General features: G+C 39.0%; 1 protein-coding gene across 3 annotated transcripts in view; it reads right to left on the bottom strand.

Annotated features, from left to right (window-relative positions):
• LOC135099877 (putative uncharacterized protein DDB_G0286901) overlaps positions 1-13,134 on the bottom strand; it is a 61,142-nt gene extending 48,008 nt beyond the window's left edge. Inside the window, exons 1-2 of one of the 3 annotated variants that reach the window (XM_064002506.1) lie at positions 12,990-13,134; positions 12,551-12,686 (exon numbers count right to left, since the gene is read on the bottom strand). The gene's annotated coding sequence lies outside the window, so the exon portion shown is untranslated. Of the gene's footprint in view, positions 1-12,314; positions 12,439-12,550; positions 12,687-12,989 lie in introns of those variants that run through there. The other 2 variants (XM_064002504.1, XM_064002505.1) reach the window with 2 other exon arrangements.
• Between the last annotated feature and the right edge of the window lie 1,087 nt (positions 13,135-14,221).

The raw sequence follows: 14,221 nt of genomic DNA, 5'->3' as shown, positions 1-14,221 counted from the left end.
CCTATGACTTGAATTCCTCCAAGAGGGAGGTTTCAAGACACTTATTCATCAATTTTTGACCACTGCTTTGACCCTTTTATGGGACTGGCATTTCAGTGGGCATTTTTTTATTAGATTTGTTGCCATTGGCCAGTGTCCTTCCTACATAAAAAAAAAAAAAAAAAAAAAAAAAAAAAAAAAACACTCCAGCATTTTAAGACCTAGGATGTTTGTAAAATAAAGCAAGCATTTGATAATTCTGAAATAAGCTGTTCAGTTCATTAAATAAAATGAGTGTTTGAAGGCCTTAAAGGGGTCATTATACCCAAAATTCATCATATCATGGGTTTACTATACATATCAGTTTAGTCCCCTTTCATTTTACAGTGTATTGTATTTCTTATTGTGATAAAGTGAATTTTAAATGGTTTGAAATATAATAGTTTGAAATATAATAGGTATTTTTGAGACTTGCAGGTGTAGTCTCTCAGATTCACAGATTTTTGCCATTCACGGGAAGCTCTGAAATGTAACCCCTGCAAATAGCGAGGGAACACCATACCTTATAAGTTAGAAATTAAACAATGGCACTTGATAGAGGAGGATCCATTAAGAAGGGAAGAATGTACCTAGAGCAAAGAGTTTTTGCCACTCTACTCCCCCAATCCTTCAAGAGGGAGGTTTCAAGACACTTATCCACCAATTTTTGACCACTGCTTTGACCCTTTTACAGGACTGGCATTTCAGTGGGCATTTTTTTATTAGATTTTTGTTGCCCTTGGCCAGTGTCCTTCTTACATAAAAAAAATAAAAAAATAAAAAATCCAATCCTCTCCCAACTCCTGCCAGTGCTGTTGAAGACAAGCCACCACCTGCTATAGCACCTGCACATTTTTCCTAGCAAGATCCCCCACAGCCTTAAAATCAACCAAGATGGAATCCCTACAACCAAAAGGACAACCCTGATGAGGCAGACTTAGGAGCGAAAGGGGACGGATCAAGGGAAGAGGGAGCCAGCATAAACTCTCAGGAATGATACCTACTACCATGCTCATTCCCAACCATGCCCAAAAAAAGATTACCCCATGTGCAATTTGAGCAACTACGGCCCACTGGGAGAATACCTGTTCCCTCTGCTCCACTACAGTAAGCATTTGCTCAGCAAAATTAAAATGACCAACACAAGAGGCCATTAACTGCCTCCTCTTCCAGTCACCCTAAGTCCTAGACCTTGAAGGATCAGAAGATGAACCTTCTTCCTGGTGCATCTTCTCAACTGAACCTCCAGATGATCTAAAAGGCTTCTTTGTACTGAAGTCATGCCATTTCCAATGATCAACATAAGCCTTAAATTGGCTATTAGGAAGATAGCTTTACTTGTAAGAGGTAAAGGTGTCAACCATGCAGCACATAAAAATTAACTGAGGACTGGTTGGTGATGGTTCAGTGTGTCCATTGCACATGAACACAAATGACAGAGAGGGTCCATTCCCATGGTGAAGGGGAGTGAGGTTCATAGAATAATCTTGAAAGAGGTGTAGGTTTGCTTTACTATACTGGGTAGGGAAATTAGGCATATGAAATTATGCATCAATAATTAGTATAAGTAATAACAATATCTTCTCCATCAAATTTCCTGTCTTATCCATTTTTACACTAATGACTGCATTTCTTAAGGTAGTTTGTCAGACACCCAACTTGGCAGAAATTAACAGGTTCACACAGAGGTCATAGAATGTTGTTCCATTCTTAAAAACACAGTTCTTTCATCTACCCACTCAACACAAGATTCCAAAAAAACTAAGCCCTCTTCTTCAATCACACTCAACTGTCCCCATCTCCTACAATGAACATAACTGAACTCTCACTAAAAACCTAAACTGGAAATTTTTTCACATCTCTTCTCTTGCTAAAACAGCTTCCACGAAACTCCTGAGCATTTCACATTATTTTTCAGGAATAGCTTTCCAAAAACCTGATGAATTTGGATCATACTTTGACAAAAGCATGATTCAGACACTGCTAAGTTTTGACACTAGTCAAGTAACAAAAGTGGATAATAAACCCAATTACTTTTATAAATGAATGTGTGTAGGACCCAGCCACCTGCCAGGTGCATGAAGGTATCAGTGATGTTGTTGTGACATCACTCTCTTTGCTCCACCCCCACAGAGTTCTGAATAACAAGTGATACTCCTACCACTGACAGCATTATTATGAATCCACTGTGTCACACTACTGCAATGACGTAGTCACCGCTGGCATGACCAATCGACTCACACCGAATTCAATCCTGCTTCCCAGCAAAGAACACCAGCAGTGACTACCATTAAGATAAATAGTAAACTTTTCCTACAATGGCTAACAATACAGGTGTTACCATCACTAACTGAGCCATCAATACTGGTGCTGGACAATGCACTGTACCACAGTCAGCTGATGATGGTGTAAGTCACTTACATACAACTAAGAAAGATTTTATTATTATTTATTTATTTTATTTTATTTTTTTATGTAGATGGGACACTGGGTGAGGAAAAAAAAAAAAAAAAAACTGAGATGCCAGTCCCAGAAAAGGGTCCTAAATGGTAGTAAAAAATTGAAGGATGAGTGTCTTGAAAACTCCCTCTTGAAGGAATTCAAGTCATAGGAAGGTGGAAATACAGAAGCAGTTAGGGAGTTCCAGAGTTTACCAGAGAAAGGGATGAACAATTGAGAATACAGGTTAACTCTTGCATTAAAGAGGTGGACAGAATAGGGGTGAAAAAGAAGAAAGTCTTGTGCAGCAAGGCTGCAGGAGGAGTTGGCAAGATTAGAAGAGCAGTTAGCATGAAAATAGCAGTAGAAGACAGCTAGAGATGCAACATTGCAGCAATGAGAAAAAGGCTGAAGGCAGTCAATCAAAGAAGAGGAGTTGATGAAATGAAAAGGTTTTGATTACACCCTGTCTAGAAGAGCAGTATGAGTGCAAACCCCCCAGACACATGAAGCATACTGCATACATGGATGGATAAAGCCCTTATATGGAGTTAGCAGCTGGTGGGGGGGGGGGAGGTGAGAAAAACTGGCGGAAACGTCTCAGAACGCCTAACTTCATAGAAGCTGTTTTAGCTAGAGATAAGATGTGAAGTTTCCAGTTTAGATTATAAGCAAAGGACAGACCGAGGATGTTCAGTGTAGAGGAAGTGGGCAGTTTAGTGTCATTGAAGAAGAGGGGATAGTTGTCTGGAACATTGTGTCAAGTTGATAGATGAAGGTATTGAGTTTTTGAGGCATTGAACAATACCAAGTTTTCTCTGCCCCAATCAGAAATTTTAGAAAGATCAGAAATCAGGCATTCTGTGGGTTCCCTGCATGAACTGTTTATTTCCTGAAGGGTTGGATGTCTATGAAAAAGACATGGAAAAGTGCCGGGTGGTATCATCAGCATAGGAGTGGATATGACAAGAAGTTTGGTTTAGAAGGTCATTGGTGAATAATAAGAGAGGGGGTGACAGAGCAGAACCCTGAGAAACACCTCTGTTAATAGATTTTGGACAAGAACAGTGACCGTCTACCACAGCAGCAACAGAACGATCAGAAAGGAAACTTCAAATGAAGTTACATAGAGAAGGATAAAAGCCATAGGAGGGTAGTTCAGAAATCAAAGCTTTGTGCCAGACTCTATCAAAAGCTTTTGATATGTTCAAGGCAACAGCAAAAGTTTCACCAATATCTCTACAAGAGGATGACCAAGACTCGGTAAAGAAAGCCAGATCACCAGTAGAGCAGCCTTGACAGAAACCATACTAGTGATCAGATAGAAGGTTGTGATGTGACAGATGTTTAGGAATCTTCCTGTTGAGGATAGATTCAAAAACTTTTGAGAGACAGGAAATTAAAGCAATAGGATGGTAGTTTGAGGGATAAGAACGGTCACCCTTTTTAGGAACAGGCTGAATGTAGACAAACTTCCAGCAAGAAGGAAAGGTAGATGTTGACAGACAGAGTTGAAAGATTTTGACTAGGCAAGATGCAAGCACGGAGGCACATTTTTGGAGAACAACAGGAGGGACCCCTTCAGGTCCATAAATCTTCCGAGGATTAAGGACAGCAAAGGCATGCAAAACATCATTGCGAAGAATATTAATGGGTAGCATGAAATAGTCAGAGGGTGGAGGAGAGGGAGGAACAAACCCTGAATCGTCCAAGGTAGAGTTTTTAGCAAAGGTTTGAGCAAAGAGTTCAACTTTAGAAATAGGTGTGATAGCAGTGGTGCCCTCTGGTTGAAATAATGGAGGGAAAGAAGAAGCAAAGTTGTTAGAGATATTTTTGGCTAGATGCCAGAAGTCACAACGGGAGTTAGATCTTGAAAGATTTTGACATTTTCTATTAATGAAGGAGTTTTTGGCTAGTTGGAGAACAGACTTGGCATGATTCCAGACAGAAATATAAAGTGCATGAGATTCTGGTGATGGAAAGCTTAAGTACCTTTTGTGGGTCACCTCTCTACCAAGTATACCATGAGAACAGGCTGTATTTAACCAAGGTTTGAAAGGTTTAGGTCAAGAAAAGAGTGAGGAATGTACGCCTCCATGCCAGACACTATCACCTCTGTTGTGCACTCGGCACACAGAGATGGGTCTCTGACATGGAAGCAGTAGTCATTCCAAGGAAAATCAGCAAAATAACTCCTCAGGTCCCCCTAACTAGCAGAGGCAAAACCCCAGAGGCACCTCCACTTAGAGGGATCCTGAAGAGGGATTGGAGTGAAAGGCCAAGATACAGATATGAGATTGTGATCAGAGGAGCTCAATGGAGGAGAGAGGGTGAAAGCATAAGCAGAAGGATTAGAGATTAGGAAAAGGTCAAGAATGTTGGGCATATCTCCAAGACAATCAGGAATACAAGTAGGGTGTTGCACAAATTGCTCTAAGTCATGGAGGATAGCAAAATTGAAGGCTAGTTCACCAGGATGGTCAGTGAAGGAAGAGGAAAGCCAAAGCTGGTGGTGAACACTGAAGTCTCCAAGAATGGAGATCTCCACAAAAGGGAAGACAGTCAGAATGTGCCCAAGAATGGAGATCTCCACAAAAGGGAAGACAGTCAGAATGTGCTCCACTTTGGAAGTTAAGTAGTCAAAGAATTTCTTATTTTCTTATAATCAGAGGAGTCAGGTGAGAGATATACAGCACTGATAAATTTTGTTTGAGAGTGACTCTGCAGTTGTAGCCAGATGGTGGAAAACTCAGAAGATTCAAGAGCATGGCCACAAGAGCAGGTTGGGTTGTTGTGCACATAAACGCAACATCCAGCTTTGGATTGAAAAATGAGGTTAGAGAAAGTAGGAGGGAACAGAAAAGGAGCTACTGTCAGTTGCCTCAGACACCTGTGTTTCAGTGAGGAAAAGAAGATGAGGTTTAGAAAAGGAGAGGTGGTGTTTTACAGATTGAAAATTAGATCTAAGAACACGAATGTTGCAGAAGCTAATGAAGAAAAAAGTGAGGAGAGATGTCAAGACAATCAGAATCTAAAAAAAAAAGTGGCTGAAGCACCACAGGCAACCCTTATCTGCTGGTGCCACACAGCCAGAGCTACTGTACATTTGCCAACAGAACCAGCCAGAACCCTAGCACACAGTAGACAACATAATCTGTGAGTGGGGCCAACAGGTGATTCACCTGCAACCTGCTCATCCTGAATTCAATGCCATCACATCAAGCAAGTGTGGAGGTGCATAAAATGCCAAGTGCATTCCTCACTGCAGCATTTTATCTAAGCTAATCTGCAAGCCAAGCTGGAGAAGCAAGGCTTTGCACCACAAAAGGAAGTAAGGGTGGCTGCAGTACAAAGATCTCAAGCTTTTGAAAAGAGTACTGGTGCAGGGACAACATTCCATACCTCCTCAAGTGGGGAAGTCTAGCTGAATGGAGTACATACTTCCCACAAGTCCCAAGACTCTCCCTCTAATGCACCAGGGCTCACAGTCTGAAACTCCTCAAGCCACTTGCACAGAAGGAACTGTTCTCTCAAGTAATGGACAAATGAAATACACTGATACACTGCTGAGTGCAAAGCTACATAGAGTGATTCATGAGCTTCTCCAGAAACTCTGGGAAATGGAAGGTTACACTATTCTAAGCAGAAAACATTCTATGGGTAAATATGTTTAATGCTTTGGTTTAATAGTGAGAGAGGCTTTATAAGTGACAGGAGGCCCCTTGTTTCTTCTTCCATCACAGTGTGCGTCAGCTAAGTGGCACTCTGTTGTTGCTAGGTATTCATTTTGGTTAATTTTACCAATAGTGGCTCCTCATGGATCAGCTAAATCACTGGTTCTCAAACTGTGTTCCGTGGAACCCTAGGGTTCTGTGAAGACCTTTCAAGAGTTCCGTAGCGAATAGTGTGTGTGTGTGTGTGTGTGTGTGTGTGTGTGTGTGTGTGTGTGTGTGTGTGTGTGTGTGTGTATATATATATATATATATATATATATATATATATATATATATATATATATATATATATATATATATATATATATATATATATATATATATATATATGATGAAAGTTTAGTCTTTTTTATATAAATGTTTGAACATGAATGGATAATACAAAATATGGAAGTGATGAAATATTTTGCATTTGAGGAGAGAGAGAGAGAGAGAGAGAGAGAGAGAGAGAGAGAGAGAGAGAGAGAGAGAGAGAGAGAGAGAGAGAGAGAGAGAGAGAGAGAGAGACTGTACGTAAAGTGTACAGGTCCGTTCGGCATTTGTACGCATCCCAGTCCCATCCACTCCACTGCTGCTAGTCAATATTGTCATGCTAGACCACATGACACATGTTTCACTGCATTACTGTGTTGTTCACTGCTGTATGAAATTTCTATGATGGAGAATTGATTGAAATACCACACCTTATGGCTGAAGGTGCAAAATGATATACATGATACATCTACTGATTCTACTGACTGTACTGAATGTGTTGAACAGACAAATGCAGCTAGTGATGTAACAGAATCCCTGCATGAACCACATACCTCTACTTCTATGGCACAAGAATCAAGAGCTAAATTAGATACTGGATATTCAGAGAAGCATAAATTTGATGATGGTTACATAAAATTTGTTTCCATGTCAGTTGGAGATGAAAATGCTCCTGATGGACAATGTGTTGAATGTAATCAAGTTTTGGCTAATAATAGTTTGAATCCTGCAAAATTGAGGAGGCACCTTGAAGCCAAGCACCCACAGCTAGTTAACAAACAGTGATTATTTCATAAGAAAACAAGATCAGTTAAAAGGGAATATTGCTTCCATCAAGAAATTTGCTTACCAAGACAATGGAAATGCACTTGAAGCCTAATACCACATAAGCTACCACACTGCTAAGGCTGGTGAAGCTCATATGATCACAGAATCTTTACTGAAACCATGCATGAAAGATGTCATCTCCTGTATGTTAGGAGAGAAACACAGTAAGATTCTTGACACTGTACCATTATCAATTGACACCATATCACACCAAATGAAAGAGATGGCAGAAAACTGTGAAACAGTGTTAATAAATTGCATAAAAACAAGATCTGTGGGCTTCACCATTCAATTAGATGAATCTACTTACATTGCAGGTCTAGCTGTCCTTGTGTTTGTATGGTATGTTTCAGGTGAATCTGTGCACAAAGATCTGCTGTTGTGCCAAGTTATCAAAATGACAAGAGGAGAGGACATATTTAAGATCTTGGACACCTTCTTCACCAAAAATTTTCTTAGGTGGAACCTTTGCATTACTGTCTGCACTGATGGTGCAAAGGCAATGAGAGGTCCAGTAAAGGATGTTATTGGTCTCATAAAAACATTGCACCAGCTATGGAGCACAGACACTGCTGCCTTCATTGAGAGGTACTAGCTGTGAAAAAGATGCCAAGTGATCTAAAAGAGACACTTAATGAAGTAGTCAAGGTAGTAAATTTCATCAAGGCTAGGCCTCTTCATTCTCGGGTGTTTGTTTCATTGTGTCAGGTGAGGTCCATTCACAGAACTCTACTGTTACATACAGAGGTGTGTTGGCTATCTCGTGGTAAAATTCTTTCACGTGTGCATGAACTGATAAATTAAACTGAAGCATTTCTCAGAGATCGCAAGTCTTCTCTGTCACCCCAGTTCATTGATGAAGTCTGATATGTAAGGTGGCCTATCTTGTAGATATATTTTAAAAAATTAAATGGGCTTGACTTATCATTACCAGGTTCTAATATCAATATTTTGAATGTTCAAGGTTGAGTCCTTTCTTCTTAAAACTGAGTTCTGGATTGGCTGTATAAAGAAAAACGAGATGGAGTGTTTGCCAAATTGCCATGCATTCTTGAATGAAAACTCATTAGAACTGGCTGATAATACAAGAGACTGCAAGATTTTGCACCTACAGCAATTAAAGGATAACCTAAAAGAGTATTTTCCAAAGCAATCAGACCCTCTGGCATGGCTACACAACCCATTTATAAATGCAGATAACATGATGAAACAATGTCAGTGATTGAAAAGAACTGCTAATTGATGTTCCAAATGACATTAGTTTGAAAATTAAATATAACTCTCTCCTTCCTTTCTGGGCAAACCTATTGCATAAGTACCCGGAATTAGCAAAATGAGCATTGAAACATCTTATACCCCTTGCAACAACATGCATAAGTGAAGCAGCTTTCTCTTGCTACACTGCAACCAAAAACAAATACTGAAGAAAGTTGGATGCAGCACCTGATATGCATCTGCAGTTAACAAACATATTTCCAGATTTTGATGGTCTCTTCCCAGAAACAAGCTCACCCATCAAATTAAATAAGGTCAGAATTTTTATGTTGAGTACATACTAAACTGCACTTTTATATAGTTGCAGTGTGTGTGTGTGTGTGTGTGTGTGTGTGTGTGTGTGTGTGTGTGTGTGTGTGTGTGTGTGTGTGTTTGTGTGAGGGAGTCCCACCAATAAGGAGAATAGTTTCCAGCTATACAGGGTGATGGGTGATGGGGTTGTAGGGGGTTCCGCTGAGTACCGGCACAAGCAAGGGGTTCCATTAGTTGGAAAACCTTGAGAACCACTGAGCTAAATTATGCATATATGATGATGAATACTCATAAGAACATAAGAAATAAGGGAAGCTGCAAGAAGCCATCAGGCTTCTTGCAGCTTGGAACGGCTTGGAACATGGCAGTTCCTGTATGAAATATATCTACCTATTTCCACCTATCGTCCCCATCCATAAATCCGTCTTCTCTTCCCTTAAAGCTTCCTATTGTCTTAGCACTAACAACTTGATCACTGAGTCCATTCCATTCATCTACTGCTCTATTTGAGAACAAATTTCTTCCTATCTCTTTTTTAGACCTAAATTTTTCAAGCTTGAGCCTGTTATTTCTTGTTCTGTCCTGGTTACTGATCCTAAGAATTTTGCTTATGTTCCCCTTGTTATAACTCTTATGCCACTTAAAGACTTCTATCAGGTCCCCTCTTAACCTACGTCTCTCTAAAGAATGTAAATTTACCACCTTCAGTCTCGCCCTGTAAGAAATATTCCTCATCCCTTGTATCCTTATAGTCATTCTCCTTTGCACCGATTTTAGCAGACCTATATCCTTCCTGTAATGTGGGGACCAGAACTGCACAGCATAGTCTAGATGAGGTCTGACCAGCACCAAATATAACTTTAATATTACTTCAGGCCTTCTATTTTTAACACTACTAAAATCAATCGTATTACCCTATTTGCCCTGTTTCTGGCCTCTATGCATTGCTTTCTTAGACGGAGTTCAGAGCTAACTATAACTCCTAAATTTTTTTGTACCTTAAACTTACCGAAGCTTCGATGTTTATTGTATACCTATTGTGTGTGTTTCCTCTATCTACACTAAGTATTTTGTATTTGTTGATATTAAACTGCATTTGCCATCTGTCTGTCCGTTCATTCATCCTATCTAAATCTACCTGCAAGGCGATGGCATCCAATTCTGACCTTATTAATCTACCTATCTTTGTGTCATCCACAAATTTACTAACATCACTACTAATTCCACTATCTAAGTCATTGATATATATTAAAAACAACAATGGCCCTAATACTGATCCCTGTGGCACCCCACTAATTACATGACCCCACTCGCATTTAAGAGCTGTTTATTGCAACTCTCTGTCGCCTGTCGCTCAGCCATGACCCTATCCAGCCTAACACCTTCCCATCTATCCCGTGTGGCCTAACCTTTCTTAGGAGCCTCTGATGGGATACCTTGTCAAACACTTTACTAAAGTCCAGATATAGGATGTCATAACTATCACCATTATCTGCTGCCTCATAAACTTTACTGTAACAACAAGTTTACAAGTTCAAAAGGCAAGACTTCCCCTTCATGAACCCATGCTGTGACTGATTTATCAAGTTAGGTTCGTCTAAATGCTCCCTAATGTTCTACGCTATTATTGACTCCATTATTTTACCAACAACAGAAGTTAAGCTGACAGGTATATAACTAAATGTTAAAGTTTTATCTCCTTTCTTAAAGATGGGTACTACATTAGCCTGCCTCCACATTACTGGTACCTCACATGACTCAAGTGATTTCCTAAAGACAGAAACTAACAGTTCACTAATAACCTCTTTGCATTCCTTAAGTACTCTGAGATATATTTCATCTGGTCCTGGTGTCTTGAACTTTTTTAGTCTATCTACTGTTCTACCTATACTCACTATACAACACAGGTGTGGTAGTTTTGTTTTGGGGTTAAACGTGACACAATTTATGTTGTGCCACATCATAAACTCCACGTCCATGCCAATGAAGCTCACTTGGAGGGATACAGTGTAATGCGTGTCTTAGTATGTTGGTATGCGGGTACTGTGACTGCATCACATCACCACAGTAACTAATCCCATGGCATGTATTTTATTCACCATTGTATTATTGACAGATATTTCTGGTGCACTGGATGCAAATGAATTGTCATGTTAATATGTAATCAAATAAGACTGTGTGTGACACATCTGTTCCTCACTTAGAGCAACTAATTCAAATGGCATGTGTAGTTTGGAATTAGTCCATGTGTAGTCCTCTGCAAGGATATGAAAGGCAGCAGGGAAGCTGCCATATCAATTATATTTTCTCATGGCATCAGACAGGCGTACAGATTGCGATTTGGGTCTACTCTATTTTTCCTGCGCTACAGTGGGAAACCCAATGATCTGTATATTTTAATTTTGTGAGTACTTCCAAATCATTCTTGCTAGTGTGGTGTGCTGGTGTAGTATTAAATTAGATTAGTGTCCATAAAGGGGGGGCCAGCAGGAGCAACCCCTCCCTCCCTTCCCAGACTAATTTAGGTTAGGTTAGGATAAACTAGAGTCCTTAAGAGGTCATCCAGGCCTCAGCTAGTTTAGGTTAGGTTAGATAATACTTGGTTGGGTAATGTTAGTTTAGGGAAGGTAATGTTAGGTTTGAGTTCTTAAGGGGGGTCCAAGGGGAACAAAACCCCCTTCCTCCGGCTAGTTCAGGTATGGAGGGTCAGTATGGAGGGGGTGATAGTCCCTATTTGTTAGCTATTATTTTCTTTAAAAATGAGGTTTTTATCCTTAGATTTTTTTAAAAAAAGATTTCCTAAATCTGGCTTATTTTGGCATTCCCACCCTAAATCCCAGTTTTCCTACTAGGTCCCAAGCTTGCTACTCCTGGAGAGGGGCGTAGATAGAATTCAAGAGCCGCCACTACTGGTAAGATTTACCTTTTTTTTTTTTTTCAAAACTTCATTACCCTATTGACTCAATTTATTTATTTATTTATTTATTTTTTTTTTTTTTGTGTGTGTGTGTGAGACACATAACTCTGTATGTACGTGATTACTACGGCACAGATGATTTCTGGCCAGCCTTGACTTTTTTGGCCTCAATGGTCCACAGTAACACAAGGATGTAGTGCAACAGGGCCCTCAGTGAGCCTCATATCACTGTACTGTATTCAAGAGGGCTCAGTGATTAGGTTATGTATTCAAGAGGGCTCAGTGATTAGGTTATCATTATCCCATGTTTTTATGTAAATGTACTTATCTTTTTTGGTCAAACTTTTAAGCTGAATCAAGATATATTCAATCCCTAATGGTGACTTCTACATCGGCTTGGTTAAGATACGTTAGATTTAGTGAAAATAATGGAAGAGCTAATCAATAGCATAAGTGTTGACATTTTTAAAAACAATTGTGAATGTCTCACACCATGAGGTGAGACCCCAATTGAGCTGCAGCTCTTGTCTCTTTCATTATCACGTAGATAAGTAATCACTACATACACAAAATTCAATGCCATCAGCTAATATTCCCACCTGGTGAAAGGCATGCTAGCACGTTTTTGACCGCCTCCACCCCTCAGTATGATGGCTTTTCACTCACGTGCCATGCTGCTTGGCAAATAAGCAACCGATCTGGTGAGCATACACACTGCAGTACTCTTACCATTTATTCTCACACGGACTCATGACACATATAATCAAGGTCCTCTTACAACTTATAAATTAGATCCAGAGTAACCAAATTGTCAGAGATAGATGTCTATACGCACCAGATGTTTCCCAGCACCACGCGGTCGACGCTCGCAGAATCACACACAGCGCATCCCTCGCTGCGTCACGGTGGCAGGAAGGAACATTCAAGATGGAGAAGTCACAAGCCATTCGACCATGCTGTGGCTCGACTCGCTGTCAATGCACTGCAGATTACCCATTTGGAAATAATATCCCTGTCTTATTGACAAAGCAAATTATAAAGAGATTGTCTTTGATACTTTGTATAGATTATTTCAAGAAATTATCAGATATGTAATGTATATCTTTTTTAGTATTACATTTAGGTACGTACTACATAAGTTTTTTTAGAACGTTTTCGTGCACAAAGTCTTATTTATTCATGTTATATCATGACTCAAATGTTTCATCTTTTCCAAAAATCACGGATGAAATCTAAAATAAACAGATAAATAATATTAAAAAAAAGGAACTTACGGATGCCCGTGATCAAACACGACACGCCGCGTTTTTGACGCTATCCTTCCTCTAACCTTACCACTTATCCTGCCATTCTTCATGCTCCTTCTTATTAATTTATTTCACAACTCTTGACTGTTGAGACCCTTGATAGATAAAAATTATAATTTACAATAGTTTCATTATATTATGTACACAAATCAAAATCCCACCCAAATTTTCGCGGTACACCAAGGAGATAATGGCAGCACACTAGTGTTCCGCGACACACACATTGAGAATCACTGCCCTAGACTGTGAACTCTCAGACATCCATTAACTTGTTGGTGTATATAGTCGATAGCGACATCACCACCCTCTACTCCCATTAAGAAGTGGAACAAACAATCATTATATAAATAAATAAATAAATAGATAAATAAATAAAATAAAATAAACAAATTAATAAAATTCATTAACTAGTTAATTAAAATAAAAACAAAGGAAAAATAGCAGATGAGAGCTCCCCAATCTAGCTTCATAAAAAATAAAAATAAATAAATAAATAAATAAATAAATAAATAAAAAATCCTTAGATTATAATATATTGTTAAAGCGGCGGGAAAACAGAGAAATATTGAAGTCCTAGTTTGAATGCTGACAAGAACTCTAATCTGACTTGGAGGACAGCCTACTCAATGTTAGAGATGGGCGAACCGAGTACTTTCTGCAAACCGAGTAATTCGGTATTGATAACACTCCAAAACCGAGTAAACCGAGTACCGAATGTTTACTTTTGACTCAGAAGGGCAACATCATTTTTTGGTGAATGGCAAGTTAACAGGACGCTGGTGGAGCTACTTAAAGGTTCAAATTTGTCACAGGACATGTAAATTATGTGCTTACTTATTTATAATGTGTGTGTGTGTGTGTGTATATATATATATTATATATATATATATATATATATATATATATATATATATATATATATATATATATATATATATATATATATATATATATATATATATATATATATATATATATATATATATATATATATATATATATAAAAGATAGATAGATAAAGATGGTTTGAAGGTCTGTTTTACATTTTCGGCATACAGATCAGTCAAGTAATTGAATCATAAGAACTGAGTGCTACTTGAACCATGGATACCTGACTTGAGCCAAACTTCATCATCCCTCCTCCCCCCCATCTCTCTCTCTCTCTCTCTCTCTCTCTCTCTCTCTCTCTCTCTCTCTCT

This window comes from Scylla paramamosain, chromosome 4, assembly GCF_035594125.1.
Source record: "Scylla paramamosain isolate STU-SP2022 chromosome 4, ASM3559412v1, whole genome shotgun sequence".
Taxonomy (NCBI): Eukaryota; Metazoa; Arthropoda; class Malacostraca; order Decapoda; family Portunidae; genus Scylla; species Scylla paramamosain.
The sequence above is the reverse complement of the archived record's forward strand: the minus strand, read 5'-3'. Positions and strand labels throughout refer to the sequence as shown.